Here is a 23,782-nt window from a genome sequence, read left to right as displayed (position 1 = left end):
CATATTTTTATTGGGGTTTTACTGTGCAAGTTTGCTCGATCAAGTTTGGGCGCCTTGTCGGGGACTGTTGATTCACGATTTTATTTTTCATTTAAATTCTTTAGTATTATTTTCTTTTATTGTTTTTGATACTCTCATTGTGGTTGCAGATTTTTCTTGTAGTGCATGCGAAGATACTCGAGTGTAAGCTTGAGCCTTTTGACCCCAATCGAACGCCAGCTAGACTCGCGACACAGCAGCAAAGAGCGAAGGAAGAATGGAAGGCGATCACAAAAGAGGAGCCAAGGCGTATACCGATGTTGGATTATGCACAACCGTCTCTTGATGGAGCACGTCCAAGCATCGTTAGACCAGTAATCCGAGTCCAATCAGTTTGAGATCAAGCCAGCTATCATTCATATGATTAGAACACTGTCCAATTTTGGGGAAGTGCACTTGACCGACCCTAACTCTCATTAGCTGACTTTCTTGAAATTTGTGATACCTTTAAGTTTAATGCGTGTGTCTGATGATGCGGTTCGTTTGCGTTTATTCCATTTTCACTGAGAGATAAAGCCAAGTCGTGGTTAATATTTCCCTGTAGGGTCTATTAACTACATGGGAGGATAGGCAAAGGCATTCCTGATCAATACTTTCCTCTGTCGAAGACTATGAAGCTCAGAGCCGACATACTACTTTGCTCAATAGAGCAAGAGTCACTTTACGAGGCATGGGAAGCGCTACAAGGACTTGTTGAGGGATGTCCACACCATGAGCGCCTCTTGGTTAGTTGTTCAAACTTTCTACACGGTCTGCTTACTCCTAACCGACTATGATAGATGCTGCGCTGCCTGGTGTAATTTACTGAGAAAAACGGCTGAGGAAGGATATGAGTATGGAGGAGATGGGGCTGCTAGTAGCTATCATCCTCAGTTTGATAGGCAGAGACGAGGGCTGGAGTTAATCAAGTTAATGATTTGTCGGCGGTTTTCAGCACAGTTAGAGGCTTTGAATAGAGAGATTGATGGGATGAGCATGAGTGGGTCGGCTATGCGTCTGCAAGAAATTTTCTGTGATAAGTTGTTGCGGTGAGCATGATGTGCGGATTGCCAAGATGCAATCCATTCTAGTGTGCCTGAGGGAGCACCGGTAAAACAAGTGGATTCCAGAAACGTCCAGAAAGACCCTTATTCGAACACATATACTGGGATGGAGGAATCCCCAAACTTTTCATGGAGAGATCAACAACAACCAATCGCCAACAAAGAGGTCCACCGTATGGGATGCACCAAGGATTCAAGCCAGAACCGCCGCGAGGAGAAGTCAATTTAGAGCAAATGGACTAAATTTATTTCTGCAACAGAGACGAGATTTCAGAACCAAGATGCATCCATAAGGGGGTAGAGATAAAATTGGACAATTGGCTAAGTTGATTGCTAATACGGACAAGAGCTTGCAAGCAACACGGAAACTAACCCAAGAGAACATGTGAAGGCGGTGGATTGCGTAGTGGAAAGCACTCGAGGTCTAATGAGGAAAAGACCAAGCACGGTGAAGTATGAGGTGAAAAATCGAGGAGGTAGTCTTCTAACTCTACACCAACACCCATCGCACATCCAAAATTGTTATACCACTCCTTTTCCTGCAGCATTGAAAAAGCAAAACTTGATGCGCAATTCGGTAAGTTCTTGCGGTATTTTAAAAAGTTGCACATCATATTCCTTTCCTGCAATGGTCTTGATGCCAAATGCCTAGTTATGCTAAATTTTTAAAAGACATCTTAGCTAATAAGAGGAAATTGGAGGATACATGGACTATAAAATTGACTGAAACTGCTCTGCATGTGGTACAAAACCAGATCCACCAAAGCTAACAGGAGCCAGGGAGTTTTTCTATCCCTTGCATGATTGGTGATGTATTTTTCTAAAGCTTTATGTGATTTGGTGCGAAGCACTTAATCTTGATGCCTTTATCTGTATTCAGGAAATCTTGGATTGGTCGAGGCCTAAACCGACACAGAGTGCCTTCAACTAGCTACGGATCCGTCAACTTCCACGAGGATTCAAAGAAGACGTGTTTAGGAAAGTGTGAAAGTTTCATTTCCTACAGATTTTGGGTGCTTGACATGGAAGGGGGGAGGTGGGAAGGCCTTTGATTTTAGCGAGAAGACCGTTCCTTGCAACTGCAAGGGCCGTGATTGAAGTGCAAGAAGGGAAGTTGAGATGTGAGAGTGGGAAGGAAGAATCACTTTTAATGTTTTTAACGCTCCTAAGCACACACACTGCACACTAATGATTGTTGATAGTTTGATTCATCGGATTCACTTGTGTGTCAATTTGTTCAGGAGCTATGAAAGACTCATTGGAAGCACACCCGCTCACACTGAATTGAAGGAGGATAATTTGATGAAGAAGATCTGCAAGAGTGGAACACTATAATGCCAAACCATCAATGGAAGAAGCCAGAAATGATGAAATTGGAGGACATGGGGGATCGAAGAGATTTGACCACTCAAAGTCAAGCATTGAGAACCGCAACACATGAGGCTAAAACCATGGCCTCCACACCTGAAGTACGTGTACTTAGAGCGTGAAAAGCTAGCACCTGACAAGCGCATTTTGAGAGGGAGTCACTTTTGTTGTCCTTGTCTTTTATTTATTTTTTTATTTTATTTATTTTTGTATTTTTTATTTATTTTTTTTTCTATTGTGTTGTTTTATTTCCGATTGTTGTTTCATCTCGTCCATTTATTTTTGCATTTATTTGTGTGTTCCTCCATTCGTGTTTGCATTCTGTGTTTTGGAGTCTTTTGGGCAATGAGAGCATTGCACAACTCTAGTATGAGGGGGGATATTGTTATGTTTGCTTAGTAATTGGTTTAGTTTCGTTGCATGTTCTTTTGTTGTTTTGGTGTCGTTTATGGTGGAAGACAAGTTTAGAGCAATGATGATGTTGATGATAGGTTTACAAAAATAACGCTGAATGATACTCCTGATTGTTAAAGCATGAATATGGTACAAATTTGTGAACTTTGTGAGGCACAGATGTGTGTGGGGGCTAAATTTGTAGGAATAATGGGTGAAATTTGAAATTTTATGTGTGTTAACTTGAAAGGCACCATTTATGAGTTGATTTAGCAGCTGCAAACCCTAAAAATAAGTCGCTAATTGGGACCTGAAAGAGAAATTTGATTTGCCTTGAAACTTACATTTACCTCTTTCAATTCACTGAATCAAATTTCATACTCCCTCCTAACCAACTGAATCCAAGTATTATATTCGTTAGCCTAGGTAGTACATGTGGAAAATTGTGCATTTAAAAAAAAAAAAAAAAAAAAGAAGAAACGAAAAAGAAAAAGAAAAAGGAGATGTAAGGTGAGGGGGAGCCGAAATAAAAGGAATGACATTCTATTCCTAGGCTAAAAGTTGGAGATGTAAGGAGACGAGGAAAGTCAGACCGAAAAGTCTTGACGATTGCCACAATGAAAATGATCGGTGTACTCCCCACTTTTAGCCACTTAGCTTATTTTCCTCTTTTCGTCACCCTTATCTGCACTAAAAGTTGAATAAAGTTCAATTTATGGCTAGTGATAAATGGACACGGGGGTGCATGCTAGTGAGACTTGTATTGAAGTGTTAAATTGAGTGACTCGCCATGATTTGATATTGATCTATTTGAAATACGAATGACTAGACCCATCATGACACACAAACACACGTTCAATGAGTGTCAAGATTTATGTGTAGATGAGAATGAGTATTCGTTTGCGATTTGACTTGATTATGAGTGTATGTGGGAAAGTTCACTGAGGCATGACATAAAAGTTGTTAACTCACCATTGACATTAATAGTGTGTTAGTTATTTCTTGTTGAGTGTTTTGTGTTCGTTGTGTCTGTTAAAAATACTCGTCTTGAACCTATTTTGCCGAGGGGCGAGCAAAGGTTAGAGTAGACTTTCGCGCCTCAGGCGGTAAAAAATTACCGCTCGCGCGCGAATAGCCCTCTGTTTTTTTTTCAAATATATTTAATTTTTTTTTTATTTTTTATTTTTTATTTTTTTTTGTATATAATAAAACAACAGTAAAAAAAAATATGGCTGACGTGAAAGAAAAAACTAAATAAATGCAAGAGAAGGGAAAGGAAATAAGTTCTCCAATTTATCGTCGAGAGCTAGAACGTCGGTCTGTCTAGTTCGGCATGTCTTGGAACGGGTGATTCCAAGTTGTGGCTCAATTGTGCCACCCATGTAGTGCTTCAGGCGTTGGGCATTGACCGTAAATGTCCCATCCTTCCCGTCTTTCAATTCTACCAGCAAACAAAAAGCTCCGGATAAACTTTCGAGATCACGAAGGACGGACCATCGTGACTTTTCAATTCCCGGGAAATAGTCGCAAGCGGGAGTTGTAGAGTAGGACACTTTCGCCGTTCTTTCTTTGACATTCTGCTCTCTCGATCTCTCTATCATGACCCTTCTTTATTTTCTCTTTGTATGACAATGCAAGATCATAGGCAGATTTTCGGAACTCCTCCAATTGATCTAGTTGAAGCAAACCGTCGTTCACCTGCACATTAAAGTTAAGTTTAGTGCTTTGGTTGCCCAATTGCGCGCTACTCTAACTCTACAGGTAAGTACATGCTTACCAAACAATAATCTGTACGGTGTCGTGCCATGGGTGTTTTGAAAAGCAGTCCTATATGCCCCAAGAGCATCATCTAATCTCACCGACCAATCCTTCTACTGACACCTACCACCTTCTCCAAAATTCGCTTTATCTCTCGGTTTAGACAACCTCAACGTGCCACTCTCTGTCTGGTGGGTGATAATGGGTAGAGATCTTATGTGTGAACACCATATTGTGCTTAAAGTTTTTCAAAGAGTTGTTGCAAAAATGAGTGCCACCATCACCTAATGATTGCTCTGGGGTTCCAAACGGTTAAAAAATGTATTTCTTGCAAAATTTTAGAACCCATTGAGCAGTCATAATGTGGCTAGGGGCTTCCGCCTCTATGCCACTTAGACACATGAATCCACCGCCACCAAAATGTTTTTTTATTTTTTCGTGAAACTGGGAAAGCGGTCCCCATGAATCTATTCCCCCCACACATCAAAAACCTCACACTCCAGATATTATTTAAAGGCATTTTCGTGACGGTTAGAGATGTTACCGGTCCGTTGGCATTTTTATCACATGCTAAGCACATAGAGACGAGTCATCTTTAAAGAGGGTTGGCCATAAAGCCACATTCGGTACCTTAAATGCCGTCCCGTTGGGGTCCAAAGTGACCCACCTACCTCACTCATTGGCAATGAGTAAGAATCCGATCCATCTCTTCCTCCGCCACACATCTCCGAATCTTAGAATCTGCACAAATCTAAATCTTAACAAGAAGGTTCCTCTCCCCCCGCCCAAAAATAATATTTCATGTCCGAAAAGATTTCTTTTTTTTGGTGAAATGTTAGATTTGGGGGAGGTGAGCCTCTAACAAGAAAATTCGCAAGATTTGCATACCATGGACAAATTTTTTATACCTCAAACAAACTGCTCATACCTAAACCACCATCATTAAGGCATCAGTCACACAATCATTACTGATAAATTCTAATCTAGACAAATGATCTGCAAACACATTCCAACACCCTTCTTATCTTTTTATTTATTATTTTGTTCCACATCAAATTCTTGCAATAAATAAAATCCACCGAAGTAAGCGTGGCTTGCATCTTTCTATTTGCAAGTAAATATTTAAGGGCAGAGTGATCAGTAAACACAATACTTTCGACCAAACAAAGATAAGCATGAAACTTGTCAAGTGCAAACACTACTGCAGTAACTGCTTTTTCGGTGGTGGGCATAATTCAATTGTGGCTTCATCTAGAGTCCTACTATGCATAGTATATGTTGTGGAAATACCTTGTTTTGTCTTTGTCCGAGGACAGCACCTAGCAACGCTACCATAGCAATATCGCGGAGTGGCGTCGCACATGATCTCGAAGGGTAGACCCAATCCGGTGCCACCAAGATAGGAGCCGGAGTCACTAAGCGCTCTTTCAACTTGTCTCGTATCCCTCGCAACAAGCAGATTGAAATCAAAAGGCAACATCTTTCATGATAAGGAGAAGATAAAGGTTTTGCAATTTTAGAAAAATCTTTATGAAAACGTCGGTAAAAACCGGCGTGGCCTAGAAAACTTCTAAACTCCCTTTATGGACGCCGGCGGTGGTAAGGTAGTTCTTTGATAACTTCAACTTTCCGCCTTATCCACCTCTATTCCGTGCCCCGAAACCTGTGCCCTAGGACAATTCCCTCTTGTACATAAAGTGGCATTTTTCCCAATTTAAGCACCAAGTTGTCTCCTCACATCTCTCAACACTACTGCAAGTTCTGCAAACAATCATTGAAAGCACGAGCAAAAATCGAGAAGTCATCCATAAATATCTCAGAAAAGTTTCAATCATATCATGGAATGATAGCAGTCATGCATCGCTGAAAAAGTGGGCAGGGGCATACACCAACCAAATGGCATCCGTCGTCTAAAAGCAAAAGTGCCATAAGGACAAGTGAAGGGTGGTTTTCTCTTGTCCTCGGGCGCATCAGATTTGGTTATACCCAGAATCACCCATCTAAAAAACAATAGAACGTCATACCCGCTAATCTCTCAAGCATTTGATCAATAAAGGGAAGGGGAAAGTGGGTCTTAACGGGTAGCATCATTCAATTTCCTATAATCAATGCACACATGCCATCCCGTAACAGTCCTAGTGGGTATTAATTCATTATTTTCACATTTGTGATACAGAATTCCCACCCTCCACCTTTCTTTGGCACACACTGAACAGGACTTACCCATGCCTACAAGATATAGGATACGATATACCTGCGTCGAAAGCTTATTGTTTCAGCCTTTACGACTACCTCTTGCAATCTTTGGGATTTAATCGTCTTTGAGGTTGCACAAGAGGTGAGTACTTCTCTCTCTCCATCAAAATCTTGTGCATGCAGACGGATGGATTTATTCCTTTGATATATCTGCGCACCTTCCATGGCAAATGCGCCTTGTGCGCTTTTCAACAAACTTCCAACATCACAAGCTGCCTCCATCACATCTGCAAACAGCAGAGATATGACAGTAAAGTGTTATTCCTCACCTAAGTATACTACTTGAATGGGTGAGAGGCAACGGCTTAGCTCAAGCTTGTGGTAATGGTCTCGATGGATGCCCTGTGACTGCTGTGAGGGGAGCTCAAGATAGCTCTTTGTTCTCCTAGATCCTACCGGTGCGCATTGGGAAAACGACTCGTGTTGTAGTCGTCCTAGAATAGCTCCAAAGCTTGTGCCTGAAAAACAGAGGAACGATGTATGCCTCATCCATCTGGGGGCACTTTCCCCATGGATTGGTTGGCATTAAAAGTGTGCCACCAAATTTCAGCCTTATCTCCTCGTCTAACATCTGCACAAGCTCCTCTTCTTTCATTCTTCTCAACTACACTAAGGGCTAAGAGTCAATAACAAAACTAACCATGCCTCTTCGGTTTCTCCTCTTCTCGACCCCGCGGCTAACTCCTCGTGGTGCGGCGCCCATTCAGTATGATAGTGGGCCGTCCAAATGTTCAAAACGTAAAAGCATCCGTGCCACTAAGTAGGAGTACAATAAGGGGGAGGTCAAGACAATCAAAGTACAAATTCCTAAAACAACATCAGACAAATTGACAGATGAAGTGCTATAAGTTCATTATTAAAACATATGCCAAAATGTAAAATCTCAATGTCTGCTTCGAGGCCCCAAGAAAAAAAGGGAGGGAGGGGATCGCTAATCTCAAACTTGTATTCGCCTCTAGCCGAGTGCAGATAAGTTGCGCTTGGCCAAAAAAAATAGCAAGGATGGTCTCCCCAAAATGATAGGGCAGGTACGGGCGGTATCAGGGGGGAGGCTCACTCCATGTCGAGGCACAGGGCGCCGAAATAATCGGCATGGAAATGATGTCAGAAAAGTGAACCTACTCATTTTAGGGCTCAGTACACAAACAAATCGACAGTCAATCACGGGGGGGGGAGGGATCGAAAAAGGGGGTCCGCACGAGAGGGATAGGGAGGTCCTCGGGGGTACTATGACCAACAGGAACCTGTCACCAGTTGCAAGGACATCCTCGTCGGCTTAAGGCTCTCCTAATCCGAGTTGTCCTTTTCCTGAAAACAATAAGAGGCATAAGGATTAAATACTTTTGCACCAAGGTCACACAAATGCTTTACGAAAACTACATCACCAATCAATGCAAAGGGATAGAAAAACTCCCTGGGTCTTTTAGTTTCCGTTTGATTTTGTTTTGCAAACCAAGCAAGAGCACCTTTCTTTCTGTCAAATTTACCGTCATGTTGATCCTCCCATTTCCTCTTGTTGTTGGCTAAGATGTCTTTCAAAAATTTAGCATAACTAGGAATTTGCATCAAAGCATCGGCAAAAGGAATATTAAATCAATTTTTTAAATGACTCTAAAAACTTAACCGAATTGTGCATCTAGTTTTGCCCTTTTTTAATGCGTGAGGAAAAGGTGGGAGGGAATAACAATCTATGGTTGTTGCAGTGAGAGTGCTTGGTTAGAGTTAGAGACTTACCTTTAGATGTCGCACATGTTTTCCTCCGGCACTTGGCTTTTCCTCTCTCTTTTTCCTAGGCTCCAAAACTTTTTTCCTTTCCGCTCTTCAACTCAATGGCCTTCCTTGCTCTTTTGGATTAGTCTCGGTATACTAACTTGGCAAGGTGCCCCCGGCCTCTCTACTTGCTATCAAATTTGGCCAACTGTCCAATTTTTGATTCTCGATCCCGCCCCTTATTATTGCATCTTGGTTTTGGAGGTCGAATTTTGAGTGGATAACTAAACTAGACACATGTGTTCCAAGTTGGAACTTTTTCTTTCTCTAGGAGGATGATCGAATCTTACATCGGTTGTTTCCCATATGTTGTCGCTCCTTGCGGCCTATTATGACTGTTTTGACCCGCCCATGAGAAGTCGGGATTTGTCCTCCACCCAGGATTATATGTGTTCGAGTAAGGTCATTCCTTGGGTGGTTTTGGACTCCCACTTGATTCCCAGTGCCCCAGGAAAGGGTCAAGGGCGTGGTTAAGGCACTCGAAGGGATTTCGCATCGTTGGTGACAGTCGGATGGGTGTCACCTAGTGGTTCCCCTCCACACTCTTCCTCACAGAATATCTCTTGAAGAACGCATAGCCGTGGGCCACCACGTTCAAGCCGTCTATTTTCCTGTTTAAAGCGTTTGTGCAGTATAACAGAAAAATCAGTTACCCCCTGGTGGAACGCCGGCACTTCTTCTCTCCCTGTTGTTCCTGCCAGATTGAGGATGATAGCTTGCTAGCAGCCATCTCCTCCAACACTCATATCCTTCTTCCCCGTCCTTCCTCAAAAGGTTTCCCACACGCAGCACATCTATCATAGTACCGGTTAGGAGTAGCAAACCGTAATAAAGGTTTTTGAAAAACGACTAACCCAAGTGGCAACGTTCGTGATGTTGGCCATCTTCGTAATAGATTCTTTGAAACCGCTCCCCACTCCCATATAGTGACCTCTTGATCGAACTGAGGCAATGTTTGTGATTGTCTGCCCGCAGCTTCATGGTCCTTCGATGGAGGAAATTATTTGATGAGAAAACGCCCATGTGCTATCGAACCTACAGTAAACACTTCAAAACCAAGCTTTAGCTTTATCACGCAAAGAAGAAAGACATAACGCAGTCTAACAGCATCATCATAAACTCCATTAAATTTAACAGTATCTCGGGCAAATCTCAGAAAATGCCGCGATGTGTGTGTTTTTTTTGGGGGGGGGAATTCGTCCACCAGCGCAATTCTCAAATTGGACGTGTTCTGAATCATCTGGATAAAATGCTTAAGTTTTGATTTCGAATTGGTTTTGCCCGCACAATCGGCCTCACAGCTGGGGCGTGCACCATCCAAAGAAGGCGGGCATACTCTAACATGGGTAATGCGGGGGCGTGGCGTCTCAAGTCGTCTCTCGTTTTGGCGCTCCGCCTCCTGCTCTTGTTCGTGCCTCCTCCATTAGTTTCCTTAAGTCTTGCTGTTGTCTTCGCCTGCGGAAAGTACCTTATCAATGTTCAAGGGTCACACCAATGCTCGCAGCAAGTGACTTTGTGGCATGCACTCGGAAGAGATAATCTGACTTAAAAATATAGGACGTGTTTAGTTCAATAGAAATAAAATACACTCAAAGAAGATAACTAAAAATATAATTGTAGATTATAGGCCCGGGCAAGACGTCGCCAAAAAAACTTTTTTGATCGACGTCAACAACTTGCACTATGAATTCCACCAGAAAATATGATTTTGTATGCTCAAATGGGTAATCGCAAGTGCAACGATGTCAATAATGTAGAGTGTATATGGATACGAGTAGATTCCACTGGAGCTGTATTCTACCCATTATTATTTTAGTTATTTAAAACTTTACACACAGCACGAAATTTATCGTTTGTTTTATGCCTATAAACTCAAGAAAATTTAAATAACAAGCTCAAGGATTAATGATGAAAATATGAAATGCTAAATCATGGATTTAAATTCAAATATAAAATACCAAAAAAAATATTGTTGGGAATTGCTGGTTCACCTAACCCTTTTTAATTAATTAATACTTCGTTCGATTGTGTTCTACATATCCGCTTGTCTCGCAGGATTTTCCTAGTGGCCACTGGTGTTGACACAACTGTTCGGCTACGTCCCTGTCTTTCAGAACGTCTAATGAGCCCATCGCATTCATTAACGAGTAGATGTGAGCTATGCCAAAGGGCACACAGTTCCGCCTAAAAAAAAGACCAATGAAGTTAAGAGGTGGGAATAAGTCTTTACAATTATTGATATCAAGATGTGCGCCAGGGGGGGGGGGAGGGCATTTTCGATTTGAATGGAGATGAAATCCCGCTCGTTTTTTTCGAAGGGGTCGTCTGAACAAGGACTATGAACTAGTAACAAAATAGCACGTATCGGGGCAATTTCATATGTCTATGCGAAAATTTGTGTAAGCACTGGCGAACCGTGGCGAAAGATCTAACTACTTTCGAGAATACGAAATCCTATCCTAAGTAGTCTGTTCTCTCGAACTCACGCCAGTTCGTGAATTAAAATTGTCCGTAAAGTAAGCTTACGCTCAAACGCGAACATAAACATCGTAGTACACTCAAGAATAAAGCACAACGATCAAATATAAATTAATCAACTAAAAATTTGTGGGGTAGATCCCCTTTAATCCCAACAAAATATGAAAATTATCTACATATAATTTCATAATGAAAAGAAGCAAAACAATATGTAAAAAAAAACAACGGAATACACTAGATTTAGAAAAATACGAGAAAACGTGACAAAATCTGCGAAGAACGATGCCCGGAAACCGTCGATAATCTTCAATCCAATGCAAAAGCTCTCCAAAACTCCCTTATGGTTCGGCCTTCAATAATAGTCTGAAAATAAGTCCTCCAAAAGTCGAGCCAATCCTCTGTGTTGCCATATGCAGCCGAAGTACCCAAAATTAAGTAAGAAAGCGCGTAAATAATCTTCCAAAAATAGGCGGGCGCTCGGGAGCGGTAGAAAAGTACCTGGGGCTCGAGCGCCACAAATACTCTGTAATTCCTCCTTGGCACAGCAGCATTCGCGCTCGGGGCGGGAAATTGTAGAAAACTGACGGCGCTCGCTCTGGCGGGCGACACTTCTGTTGTGAGAGTCTTGGGGAATGAGATTGCGTTTCGGTGGGTGGGCTACGCGGGGGCCTGGGTAGGAAAACCGTGCCGAGTGCGTCTAGTACGACCGACCTTAAAAAGGGGGGAAAGGGAAAAGAAAGTATCTGGGGTATAAAGGTCGTGTCAGCTTTTTTCATATATCGTGTCCCGAGGCGTAGAAAAAATATACCTAGCATGCGTGGGATAAAAGGGAGAGGAGAAAGGGGGAGGAAGGGAAATAAGGAAGTAGGGGATTCTGACACAACATCGTGGGGGGAAAAAGAAAGAAGGAGTCTTTTCTGTCCAACTTACTGGGTTTGGCTAGCCAAAAGTCTTACCCTTTTTTCTATTTTCGGCGGGATTCGGGGGGGGGGGGTTAAATTTGCCTGCGGGTAAGGAAAAATTCGGTCACGCCGAGTAGAGATATGACTAAACATGCAAACCTGGTTTATTCTAAAATGAAACAAACAATGTGATTGAATCGAAAGTGAGGACTAAAGGCACCACAATGCAAAACACAGGCACCGACGAATGCAATCAAACACGAAAACACACCAAAAAATCACCCCACACGAGGGAAGGGGAATAAGGTCGATAAAATGGAAGGGAAGGGAGTGGATGAGCGGGGGGTCCCGCATAATGTTTCAGAACTTTTTTTGCCCGCTTAACGGGTGGCTTATGAGAGTTCATGGTCCGAATAATGAGGGATCACCCTGGAATATGCCCCGCTTATTCCGAAGGGGTAAAAGGAAAAAAAAAAAAAAAGAAAGAAGGGGAGAGAAAGAAAGTAAAGCAGAGGGGGAAGTGCACAGTAGTGAGCTAAGAGTTTCGGCACGTTCCTCTACATGAATACTCGTGCTCACAGCGAACCGATGCGAAGATAATTAAACGAAAAACAAATGCAGGAGCGCGGGAGGAGGAGGAAAGAGAGAGTGAATCCGAGAGACGTTGCAAAGCACTACTTGAGGCCTAAAGAATTTGTGCTTCCAAAGAAGGCGGACCATGAATCTCTAAAAAGCACCTTAAGGGTCAACAAAAGCTGAACAAGCGGCATGCCAAGTGGGTGGCTGATGTGTGTCGTTTTTACGTGTTTTATTGCATTAGTCTGTGTGTGTTTTGCATTGTGGGTGCGTCTATTTCAATCACATTTTGTTCATTTTAGAATAAACATTTGCATTTTATCATATCTCACTCGGGCGTGACGAAATTGCAGGAAAAATGACCGGAAAAAATAGAAAAAGGGACGACTTTGCTAAGCCAACAAGTCAAGGGACAGAAGAAGCGGCGCCCGAGCGGTATATTTCTACCGCCCGGGCACGATATATGAAAAGCTGAAGATTTTAACAGAAAGGTCGGCGCTCGAGCGGTAGTTTTCTACAGCCCGAGCACGAAAGCCCCTCACCCCAAGAACTTCAACAGAAAGGTCGGCGCTCGAGCGGTAGTTTTCTACCGCCCGAGCGCGAATGCTGCATGTGCCAAGGAGAATTACAGAGAGTGTGGCGCTCGAGCGGTACTTTTCTACCGCCCGAGCGCCGCCTATTTTTGGAAGATTATTGTACGCGATTTCTTACCTTAATTTTGGAGTATGGCTGCTATGGAAAGAGGATTGGTCGACTTTTGGGGATTATTCAGACATTATTGAAGGGACCATAAGGAGTTTTGGAGAGCTTTTGCACTTGGATTGAAGATTCGACGGTTTCCGGGCATCGTTCTTCGCAGATTTTGTCACGTCTCGTATTTCTAGTTTATTTTCCGTTGTTTAAATATTGTTTTGCTTATTTTCATTATGAATTCTAGTAGCTAATTTTCATATTTGTTGGGATTAAAGGGGATCCTACCCCAAACTTTTAGTTGATTAATTTATATTTTGAGTTGTGCTTTATTCTTGATTGTACTACGATTTTTATTGTGTCGTTTGAGCGTAGCTTACTTTTACGACAATTTTATATCACGAGTGAGTTCGAGAGAATAACTAGTGATAGGATCGAGTAGTATAATCTGCGGATCTACAATTTGCATAGACATATGAAATTGGATACGTGCCGATAGTCATAGTCCTTAGGGTCGAAAACTAGGGGATTTCATCAATCGAAATGCGGTTCATTCTTGATAAATAATTAAAGACATTTAATTACTTCATTGAGTGAATTAGTTTGGCATAGCTCGAGAGAGTGTGTTCAATTGAATAGGAAATCCTGTCGGAAGCGTAGAACACAATCGAACGAATTAATTAATTAATAAAGGGTAGGTGAACCAGAATTCCCAACAAATTCTTTTATCATTTGAAATTTAATCCATTGATTTAGCATTCATATTTCATCATTTAATCTTTGAGCTTGTTTATTTAAATTTTCTTGAGTTTTATTAGTCATAAAACAAACAATCAAATTTCGTCGCTAAAGTTTTAATAACTAAAATAATAATTGTTAAATACAGTCTCCAGTGGAATGATACTCGTATCCATATACACTATACTATTACTTGACATCGTGCACTTGCGATTACATTTTGAGCATACAAAATCATATTTTCTTGGGGAATTCATAGTGCAAGTTTTGCTCGATCAAGTTTTTGGCGCCGTTGCCGGGGACTATTAATCTACAATTATATTTTTAGTTATCTTCTTTAGTGTATTTTATTTCTATTGAACTAACACTCCATATTTTAATTCAGATATCTCTTCCGGTGCATGCCAAAGTCACTTGACTTGGAGCTTGAGTGTGACCCTGAAATTGAAAGGACTTTCCGCAGGCGAAGACAACAGCAAAGACTTAAGGAACTAATGGAGAGGCACGAACAAGAGCAGGAGGCGGAGCGCCAAAACGAGAGACGAATTGAGATGCCACGCCGCATACCCATGTTAGAGTATGCCCAGCCTTCTTTGGATGGTGCACGCCCCAGCATTGTGAGGCCGATTGTGCGGGCAAACCAATTCGAAATCAAACTAGCCATTATCCAGATGATTCAGAACACCGTCCAATTTGGAGGAATTGCTGTGGACGATCCAAACACACACATCGCGGATTTTCTTGAGATTTGCGATACTTTTAAATTTAATGGAGTTTCTGATGATGCTGTTAGACTGCGTTTATTTCCTTTCTCTTTGCGTGATAAAGCTAAAGCTTGGTTGAATTGTTTACCTGTAGGTTCGATAGCTACATGGGCGTTTCTCATCAAATACTTTCCTCCATCGAAGACCATGAAGCTGCGGGCAGACATCACAACATTTGCTCAGTTCGATCAAGAGTCACTATATGAGGCGTGGGAGCGTTTCAAAGATCTATTACGAAGATGCCCACATCACGAGTTGCCACTTGGGTTAGTCGTTCAAACCTTTTATTACGGTTTGCTTACTCCTAACCGTACTATGATAGATGCTGCTGCGTGTGGGAACCTTTTGAGGAAGACTGCGGAAGAAGGATATGAGTTGTTGGAGGAGATGGCTGCTAGCAGCTATCATCCTCAATCTGACAGGAACAACCAGCGGAGAAGTGCCGGAGTTCACCAGGTAACTGATTTTTCTGTTATTACTGCACAAACGCTTTAAACAGGAAAATAGACGGCTTGAACGTGGGTGGCACGGCTATGCGTCTTCAAGAGATATTCTGTGAGAAGTGTGGAGGGGAACACTATGTGAAAGACTGTCAAGATGGAAATCCCTTCTATGTGCAAGATGAGGCACCTGTGAATCAAGTGGGAGTCCAAAACCACCCAAGGAATGACCCTTACTCGAACACATATAATCCTGGGTGGAGGCAACATCCCGACTTCTCATGGGGCGGTCAAAACAGTCATAATAGGCCGCAAGGAGGACAACAATATGGGAAACAACCGATGTACAGATCCGATCCTCCTAGAGAAGAAAAGTCCAACTTGGAACAAATGATGTCTAAGTTTATCTCATCCACTCAAAATTCGACTCCAAAACCAAGATGCAATAATAAAGGGGATCGAGAATCAAATTGGACAGTTGGCCAAAATGATAGCAAGTAGAGAGCCGGGCACCTTGCCAAGTAATACCGAGACTAATCCAAAAGAGCAAGTGAAGGCCATTGAGTTGAAGAGCGGAAAAGTTTTGGAGCCTAGAAAAAAAGAGAAAAGCCAAGTGCCGGATGAACATGCTGCGACATCTCAAGGTAAGTCATCTAACTCTACACCAGCACTCACTGCACAACCTAAGATTGTTATCCCTCCACCTTTTCCTACAGCATTAAAAAAGGCAAAACTAGATGCACAATTCGGTAAGTTTTTAGAGGTATTTAAAAAATTGCATATTAATATTCCTTTTGCCGATGCTTTGATGCAAATTCCTAGTTATGCTAAATTTTTGAAAGACATCTTAGCCAACAAGAGAAAATTGGAGGATCACATGACGGTAAATTTGACAGAAAGTTGCTCTGCTTTGGTGCAAAACAAAATCCCACCGAAACTAAAAGACCCAGGGAGTTTTTCTATCCCTTGCATGATTGGTGATGTAGTTTTTCGTAAAGCATTGTGTGACCTTGGTGCAAGTATTAATCTTATGCCTCTATCTGTTTTCAGGAAACTCGGATTAGGAGAGCCTAAGCCGACGAGGATGTCCTTGCAACTGGCTGACAGGTCTGTCAAGTACCCCCGCGGAGTGATTGAGGATGTGCTAGTAAAAGTGGACAAATTCATTTTTCCTGCCGATTTCGTGGTGCTCGACATGGAGGAGGATACCGAGATGCCTCTCATTTTGGGGAGACCATTCCTTGCTACTGGCAAGGCACTTATTGATGTGCAAGAGGGAAAGTTGAGATTGAGAGTGGGCGAAGAAGAGATTACATTTGATGTTTTTAATGCACTTAAGCACACACTGCATTCTGATAGTTGTTTTAGAATTGATGCTTTTGACTCTCTTGTATCCAACTATGTGCAGGATGCTCTTAGGGACCCTTTGGAGGCCACTATCAATACTGAATTGGGAGAAGAGGAGTTAGACGAAGAAAGGGCTGAAATTGTGGCACACTTTAATGCCAACCAACCATGGAGAAGGCCAATGAGGATGCAACTGGAGGATCTAGGAGAACAAAGAGATTTGACCCCTCAAAGGTCAAGCATCGAGGATCCACCAACGCTTGAGCTAAAGCCGTTGCCTCCACACCTCAAGTACGTATACTTAGGTGAGAATAACACTTTACCTGTCATTATCTCTGCTGCTTTGACAGATGTGATGGAGGACAAGCTGTTGGAAGTTTTGAAAGCGCACAAGGGCGCATTTGCATGGAAGGTGGCAGATATCAAAGGAATAAATCCATCCGTCTGCATGCACAAGATCTTGATGGAAGAGAAGTACTCACCTCTTGTGCAACCTCAAAGACGATTAAATCCAAAGATGCAAGAGGTAGTAAAGGCTGAAACAATTAAGCTTCTCGACGCAGGTATTATCTATCCTATATCTGATAGTGCATGGGTAAGTCCTGTTCAGTGTGTGCCAAAGAAAGGTGGGATTACTGTTATCACAAATGAAAATAATGAATTAATACCCACTAGGACTGTTACGGGATGGCATGTGTGCATTGATTATAGGAAATTGAATGATGCTACCCGTAAAGACCACTTTCCCCTTCCCTTTATTGATCAAATGCTTGAGAGATTAGCGGGTCATGAGTTCTATTGTTTTTTAGATGGGTATTCTGGGTATAACCAAATCATGATTGCGCCCGAGGACCAAGAGAAAACCACCTTCACTTGTCCTTATGGCACTTTTGCTTTTAGACGGATGCCATTTGGTTTGTGTAATGCCCCTGCCACTTTTCAGCGATGCATGACTGCTATATTCCATGATATGATTGAAACTTTTCTTGAGATATTTATGGATGACTTCTCGATTTTTGGCTCGTCTTTCAATGATTGTTTGCAGAACTTGCAGGTAGTGTTGAGGAGATGTGAGGAGACAAACTTGGTGCTTAATTGGGAAAAATGCCACTTTATGGTACAAGAGGGAATTGTCCTAGGGCACAAGGTTTCGGGGCACGGAATAGAGGTGGATAAGGCGAAAGTTGAAGTTATCAAGAACTTACCACCGCCGGCGTCCATAAAGGGAGTTAGAAGTTTTCTAGGCCACGCCGGTTTTTACCGACGTTTCATCAAAGATTTTTCTAAAATTGCAAAACCTTTATCTTCTTTACTCATGAAAGATGTGCCTTTTGATTTCAATTCTGCTTGCTTGCAGGCATACGAGAAGTTGAAAGAGCGCTTAGTGACGGCTCCTATCTTGGTGGCACCGGATTGGGATCTACCCTTCGAGATCATGTGCGACGCCAGCGATATTGCGGTAGGTGCTGTCCTCGGACAAAGACAAAACAAGGTATTTCACACCATATACTATGCAAGTAGGACTCTAGATGAAGCACAATTGAATTATGCCACCACCGAAAAAGAGTTACTTGCAGTAGTGTTTGCACTTGACAAGTTTCATGCTTATCTTGTTTTGTCGAAAGTAATTGTGTTTACTGATCACTCTGCCCTTAAATATTTACTTGCAAAGAAAGATGCAAAGCCACGCTTACTTCGGTGGATTTTATTATTGCAAGAATTTGATGTGGAAATAAAAGATAAGAAGGGTGTTGAGAATGTGGTTGCAGATCATTTGTCTAGATTAGAATTTATCAGTAATGATTGTGTGACTGATGCCATTAATGATTGGTTTCCGGATGAGCAGTTGTTTGAGGTAAAAATTTGTCCATGGTATGCAAATCTTGCGAATTTTCTTGTTAGAGGCTCACCTCCCCCAAATCTAACATTTCACCAAAAAAAAGAAATTCTTTTCGGACATGAAATATTATTTTTGGGAGGAACCTTTCTTGTTTAAGATTTGTGCAGATTCTAAGATTCGGAGATGTGTGGCGGAGGAAGAGATGGGATCGATTCTTACTCATTGCCATGACCGTGAGGTAGGTGGTCACTTTGGACCAACGAGGACGGCATCTAAGGTACTCGAATGTGGCTTTTATTGGCCAACCCTCTTTAAAGATGCTCGTTCTTATGTGCTAGCATGTGATAAATGCCAACGGACAGGTAACATCTCTAACCGTCACGAAATGCCTTTAAATAATATCATTGAGTGTGAGGTTTTTGATGTGTGGGGAATAGATTTCATGGGACCGTTTCCCAGTTCTTTCACGAAAAAATACATTTTGGTGGCGGTGGATTATGTGTCTAAGTGGATAGAGGCGGAAGCATACGCCACTAATGATGCTCAAGTGGTTCTAAAATTTTTGAAGAAATACATTTTTAACCGCTTTGGAACACCACGAGCAATCATTAGTGATGGTGGCACTCATTTTTGCAACAAACTCTTTGAAAAACTTTTAAGCAAATATGGTGTCACACATAAGATCTCTACCCCTTATCACCCCCAGACGAGTGGCAAGTTGAGGTGTCTAACCGAGAGATAAAGCGAATTTTGGAGAAGGTGGTAGGTGTCAGTAGGAAGGATTGGTCGGTGAGATTAGATGATGCTCTTTGGGCATATAGGACTGCTTTCAAAACACCAATAGGCACGACACCGTACAGATTATTGTTTGGTAAAGCATGTCACTTACCTGTAGAGTTAGAGTAGCGCGCATATTGGGCAACCAAAGCACTAAACTTTAACTTTACTGATGCAGGTGAACGACGGTTGCTTCAACTAGATCAATTGGAGGAGTTCCGAAATCTGGCCTATGATCTTGCATTGTCATACAAAGAGAAAATAAAGAAGGGTCATGATAAGAGGATCATCGAGAGAGAATTCAAAGAAGGCGAAAGTGTCCTACTCTACAACTCCCGGTTGCGACTATTTCCCGGGAAATTGAAGTCACGATGGTCCGGTCCATTCGTGATCTCGAAAGTTTATCCATCGGGAGCTGTAGAATTGAAAGACGGGAAGGATGGGACATTTACGGTCAATGCCCAACGCCTGAAGCACTACATGGGTGGCACAATTGAGCCACAACTTGGAATCACCCGGTTCCAAGACATGCCGAACTAGACAGACCGACGTCTAGCTCTCGACGATAAATTGAGAACTTACTTTCCTTTCCCTTCTCTTGCATTTAATTTAGTTTTCTTTTTCTTTCACGTCAGCATATTTTGTTTTACTGTTGTTTTATTTATATACAAAAAAAATAAAAAATAAAAAATAAAAAAAAAATTAAATTATATTTGAAAAAAAAACAGAGGGATTCGCGCTCGAGCGGTAATTTTTTACCGCCCGAGCGCGAACGTCTACTACTAACCTTTTGCTCGCCCTCGAGCAAAATAGGTTCAAGCACGAGATTTTTAACAGACACAACGAACACAAAACACTCAAACAAGAAATAACTAACACACGTAAATGTCAATGGTGAGTTAACAACTTTTATGTCATGCCTCAGTGAACTTTCCCACATACAGATCATAATCAAGTCAAATCGCAAACGAATACTCATTCTCATCTACACATAAATCTTGACACTCATTTGAACGTGTGTGTGTGTCATGATGGGTCTAGTCATTCGTATTTCAAATAGATCAATTATCAAATCATGCGAGTCACTCAATTAACACTTCAATACAAGTCTCACTAGCATGCACCCCCGTGTCCATTTATCACTAGCCATAAATTGAACTTTATTCAACTTTTAAGTGCAGATAAGGGTGACGAAAAGAAGGAAAATAAGCTCAAGTGGCTAAAAGTCGGGAGTACACCGATCATTTTCATTGTGCAATCGTCAAGACTTTTCGTCTGACTTTCCTCGTCTCCTTACATCTCCAACTTTTAGCCTAGGAATAGAATTTCATTCCTTTTATTTCGGCTCCCCCTCACCTTACATCTCCTTTTTTCTTTTTCTTTTTCGTTTCTTCTTTTTTTTTTTTTTTTTTTTTAAATGCACAATTTTCACACATGTACTCCCTAGGCTAAGAATATAATACTTTGGATTACAGTTGGTTAGGAGTATGACATTTTGATTCAGTGAATTGGAAAGGAGGTAAATGTAAAGTTCAAGGCAAATCAAATTTTCTCTTTCAAGGTCCCAATTAGCGACTTATTTTTACGGGTTTGCATGCTAAATCAACTCATAAATGGTGCCTTTCAAGTTAACAACATAAAATTTCAAATTTCACCATTATTCCTACAAAATTCTAGCCCCCACACATATGTGCTCAAAAAGTTCAAAATTTGTACCATAATTCATGCTTTAACAATCAGGAGTATCATTCACGACGTTATTTTTGTAAACTATCAATTCAACATCATCATTGGCTCATAAACTATGTCTTCTCACCATAAACGACACCAAACAAAAGAAATGCAACGAAACTAAACCAATTAACTAAGCAAACATAACAATATACCCCCCTCATACTAGAGTTGTGCAATGCTCTCATTGCACAAAAGACTCAAAACACAGAATGCAAACACGAATGGAGACACACAAATAAATGCAAAAATAAATGGACGAATGAAACAACAATCGGAAATAAACATAACACAATAGAAAAAGAAAAAATAAATAAAAAATACAAAATAAATAAAATAAAAATAAATAAATAAAAAGAAAGGACAAAAGTGACTCCCCTCTCAAATGCGCTTGTCAGGTGCTAGCTTTTTACGCTCTAAGTACACGTACTTCAGGTGTGGAGGCCATGGTTTTAGCTCATGTGTTGGCGGTTCCTCAATGCTTGACTTCTGAGTGGTCAAATCTCTTCGATCCCCCATGTCCTCCAATTTCATCATTTCTGGCTTCTTCCATTGATGGTTGGCATTATAGTGTTCCACTCTTGCAGATCTTTCTTCATCAAATTCATCCTCCTTCAATTCAGTGGTGAGCGTTGCTTCCAATGAGTCTTTCATAGCATCCTGAACAAATTGACACACAAGTGAATCCGATGAATCAACTATCAAACAATCATTAGTGTGCAGTGTGTGCTTAGGAGCGTTAAAAACATTAAAAGTGATTTCTTCCTTTCCCACTCTCAATCTCAACTTCCCTTCTTGCACTTCAATCACGGCCTTGCCAGTTGCAAGGAACGGTCTCGCTAAAATCAAAGGCATTTCCCTATCCTCTTCCATGTCAAGCACCACAAAATCTGTAGGAAATGTAAACTTTCCAACTTTCACTAACACGTCTTCTTTGAATCCTCGTGGAAGTTTGACGGATCCGTCAGCTAGTTGCAAGGACATCTGTGTCGGTTTAGGCTCGCCCAATCCAAGTTTCCTGAATACAGATAAAGGCATAAGATTAATGCTCGCACCAAGATCACATAAAGCTTTAGAAAAAATAACATCACCAATCATGCAAGGGATAGAAAAACTCCCTGGATCCTTTAGCTTTGGTGGGATCTGGTTTTGTACCAATGCAGAGCAGTTTCAGTCAATTTTATAGTCATGTGATCCTCCAATTTCCTCTTATTAGCTAAGATGTCTTTTAAAAATTTAGCATAACTAGGCATTTGCATCAAAGCATTAGCGAAAGGAATATTGATGTGCAACTTTTTAAATACCGCAAGAAACTTACCGAATTGCGCATCAAGTTTTGCTTTTTTCAATGCTGCAGGAAAAGGAGTAGGTATAACAATTTTGGATTGTGCGATGGGTGTTGGTGTAGAGTTAGAAGACTTACCTCCTCGATTTTTCACCTCATCTTCACCGTGCTTGGTCTTTTCCTCATTAGACTCGAGTGCTTTTCCACTACGCAATTCCACCGCCTTCACATGTTCTCTTGGGTTAGTTTCCGTGTTGCTTGGCAAAGCTCCTTGCTCCGTATTAGCAATCAACTTAGCCAATTGTCCAATTTTATTCTCTAACCCCTTTATGGATGCATCTTGGTTCTGAAATCTCGTCTCTGTTGCAGAAATAAATTTAGTCATCATTTGCTCTAAATTGGACTTCTCCTCCGGAGGCGGTTCTGGCTTGAATCCTTGGTGCATCCCATACGGTGGACCTCTTTGTTGGCGATTTTGGTTGTTTTGATCTCTCCATGAAAAGTTTGGGTGATTCCTCCATCCCAGATTATATGTGTTCGAATAAGGGTCATTTCTAGGACGTTTCTGGAATCCCACTTGTTTTACCGGTGCTCCCTCAGGCACATAGAATGGATTGCCATCTTGGCAATCCTGCACATCATGCTCACCGCCACACTTATCACAGAAAATTTCTTGCAGACGCATAGCCGACCCACTCATGCTCATCCCATCAATCTCTCTATTCAAAGCCTCTAACTGTGCTGAAACCGCCGACAAATCATTAACTTGATTAACTCCAGCCCCTCGTCTCTGCCTATCAAACTGAGGATGATAGCTACTAGCAGCCATCTCCTCCAATAACTCATATCCTTCCTCAGCCGTTTTTCTCAGTAAATTACCACAGGCAGCAGCATCTATCATAGTACGGTTAGGAGTAAGCAGACCGTAGTAGAAAGTTTGAACAACTAACCCAAGAGGCAGCTCATGGTGTGGACATCTCCTCAACAAGTCCTTGTAGCGCTCCCATGCCTCGTAAAGTGACTCTTGCTCATATTGAGCAAAAGTAGTAATGTCGGCTCTGAGCTTCATAGTCTTCGACAGAGGAAAGTACTTGATCAGGAATGCCTTTGCCATATCCTCCCATGTAGTAATAGACCCTACAGGGAAATAGTTTAACCACGACTTGGCTTTATCTCTCAGTGAAAATGGAAATAAACGCAAACGAACCGCATCATCAGACACGCCATTAAACTTAAAGGTATCACAAATTTCAAGAAAGTCAGCTATATGAGAGTTAGGGTCGTCAAGTGCACTTCCCCCAAATTGGACAGTGTTCTGAATCATATGAATGATAGCTGGCTTGATCTCAAACTGATTGACTCGGATTACTGGTCTAACGATGCTTGGACGTGCTCCATCAAGAGACGGTTGTGCATAATCCAACATCGGTATACGCCTTGGCTCCTCTCTTTGTTGATCGCCTTCCATTCTTTCCTTCGCTCTTTGCTGCTGTAGTCGACGTCTAGCTGTGCGTTCGATCTCGGGGTCAAAAGGCTCAAGCTTACACTCGAGTGATCTTCGCATGCACTACAAGAAAAATCTGCAAC

General features: G+C 41.7%; 2 non-coding genes across 2 annotated transcripts; one reads left to right on the top strand and one right to left on the bottom strand.

Moving 5' to 3' along the window:
* Positions 1 to 14,926: 14,926 nt before the first annotated feature.
* On the bottom strand, positions 14,927 to 15,032 carry LOC140833195 (small nucleolar RNA R71). Its single transcript, XR_012118328.1, has one exon. It is a non-coding gene; the product is annotated as a small nucleolar RNA R71 (small nucleolar RNA).
* An 8,122-nt stretch (positions 15,033 to 23,154) lies between these two features.
* Positions 23,155 to 23,261, top strand: LOC140833209 (small nucleolar RNA R71). Its single transcript, XR_012118341.1, has one exon. It is a non-coding gene; the product is annotated as a small nucleolar RNA R71 (small nucleolar RNA).
* Positions 23,262 to 23,782: the final 521 nt, after the last annotated feature.

This window comes from Primulina eburnea, chromosome 5 (genome assembly GCF_022965805.1).
Source record: "Primulina eburnea isolate SZY01 chromosome 5, ASM2296580v1, whole genome shotgun sequence".
Taxonomy (NCBI): Eukaryota; Viridiplantae; Streptophyta; class Magnoliopsida; order Lamiales; family Gesneriaceae; genus Primulina; species Primulina eburnea.
The sequence above is the reverse complement of the archived record's forward strand: the minus strand, read 5'-3'. Positions and strand labels throughout refer to the sequence as shown.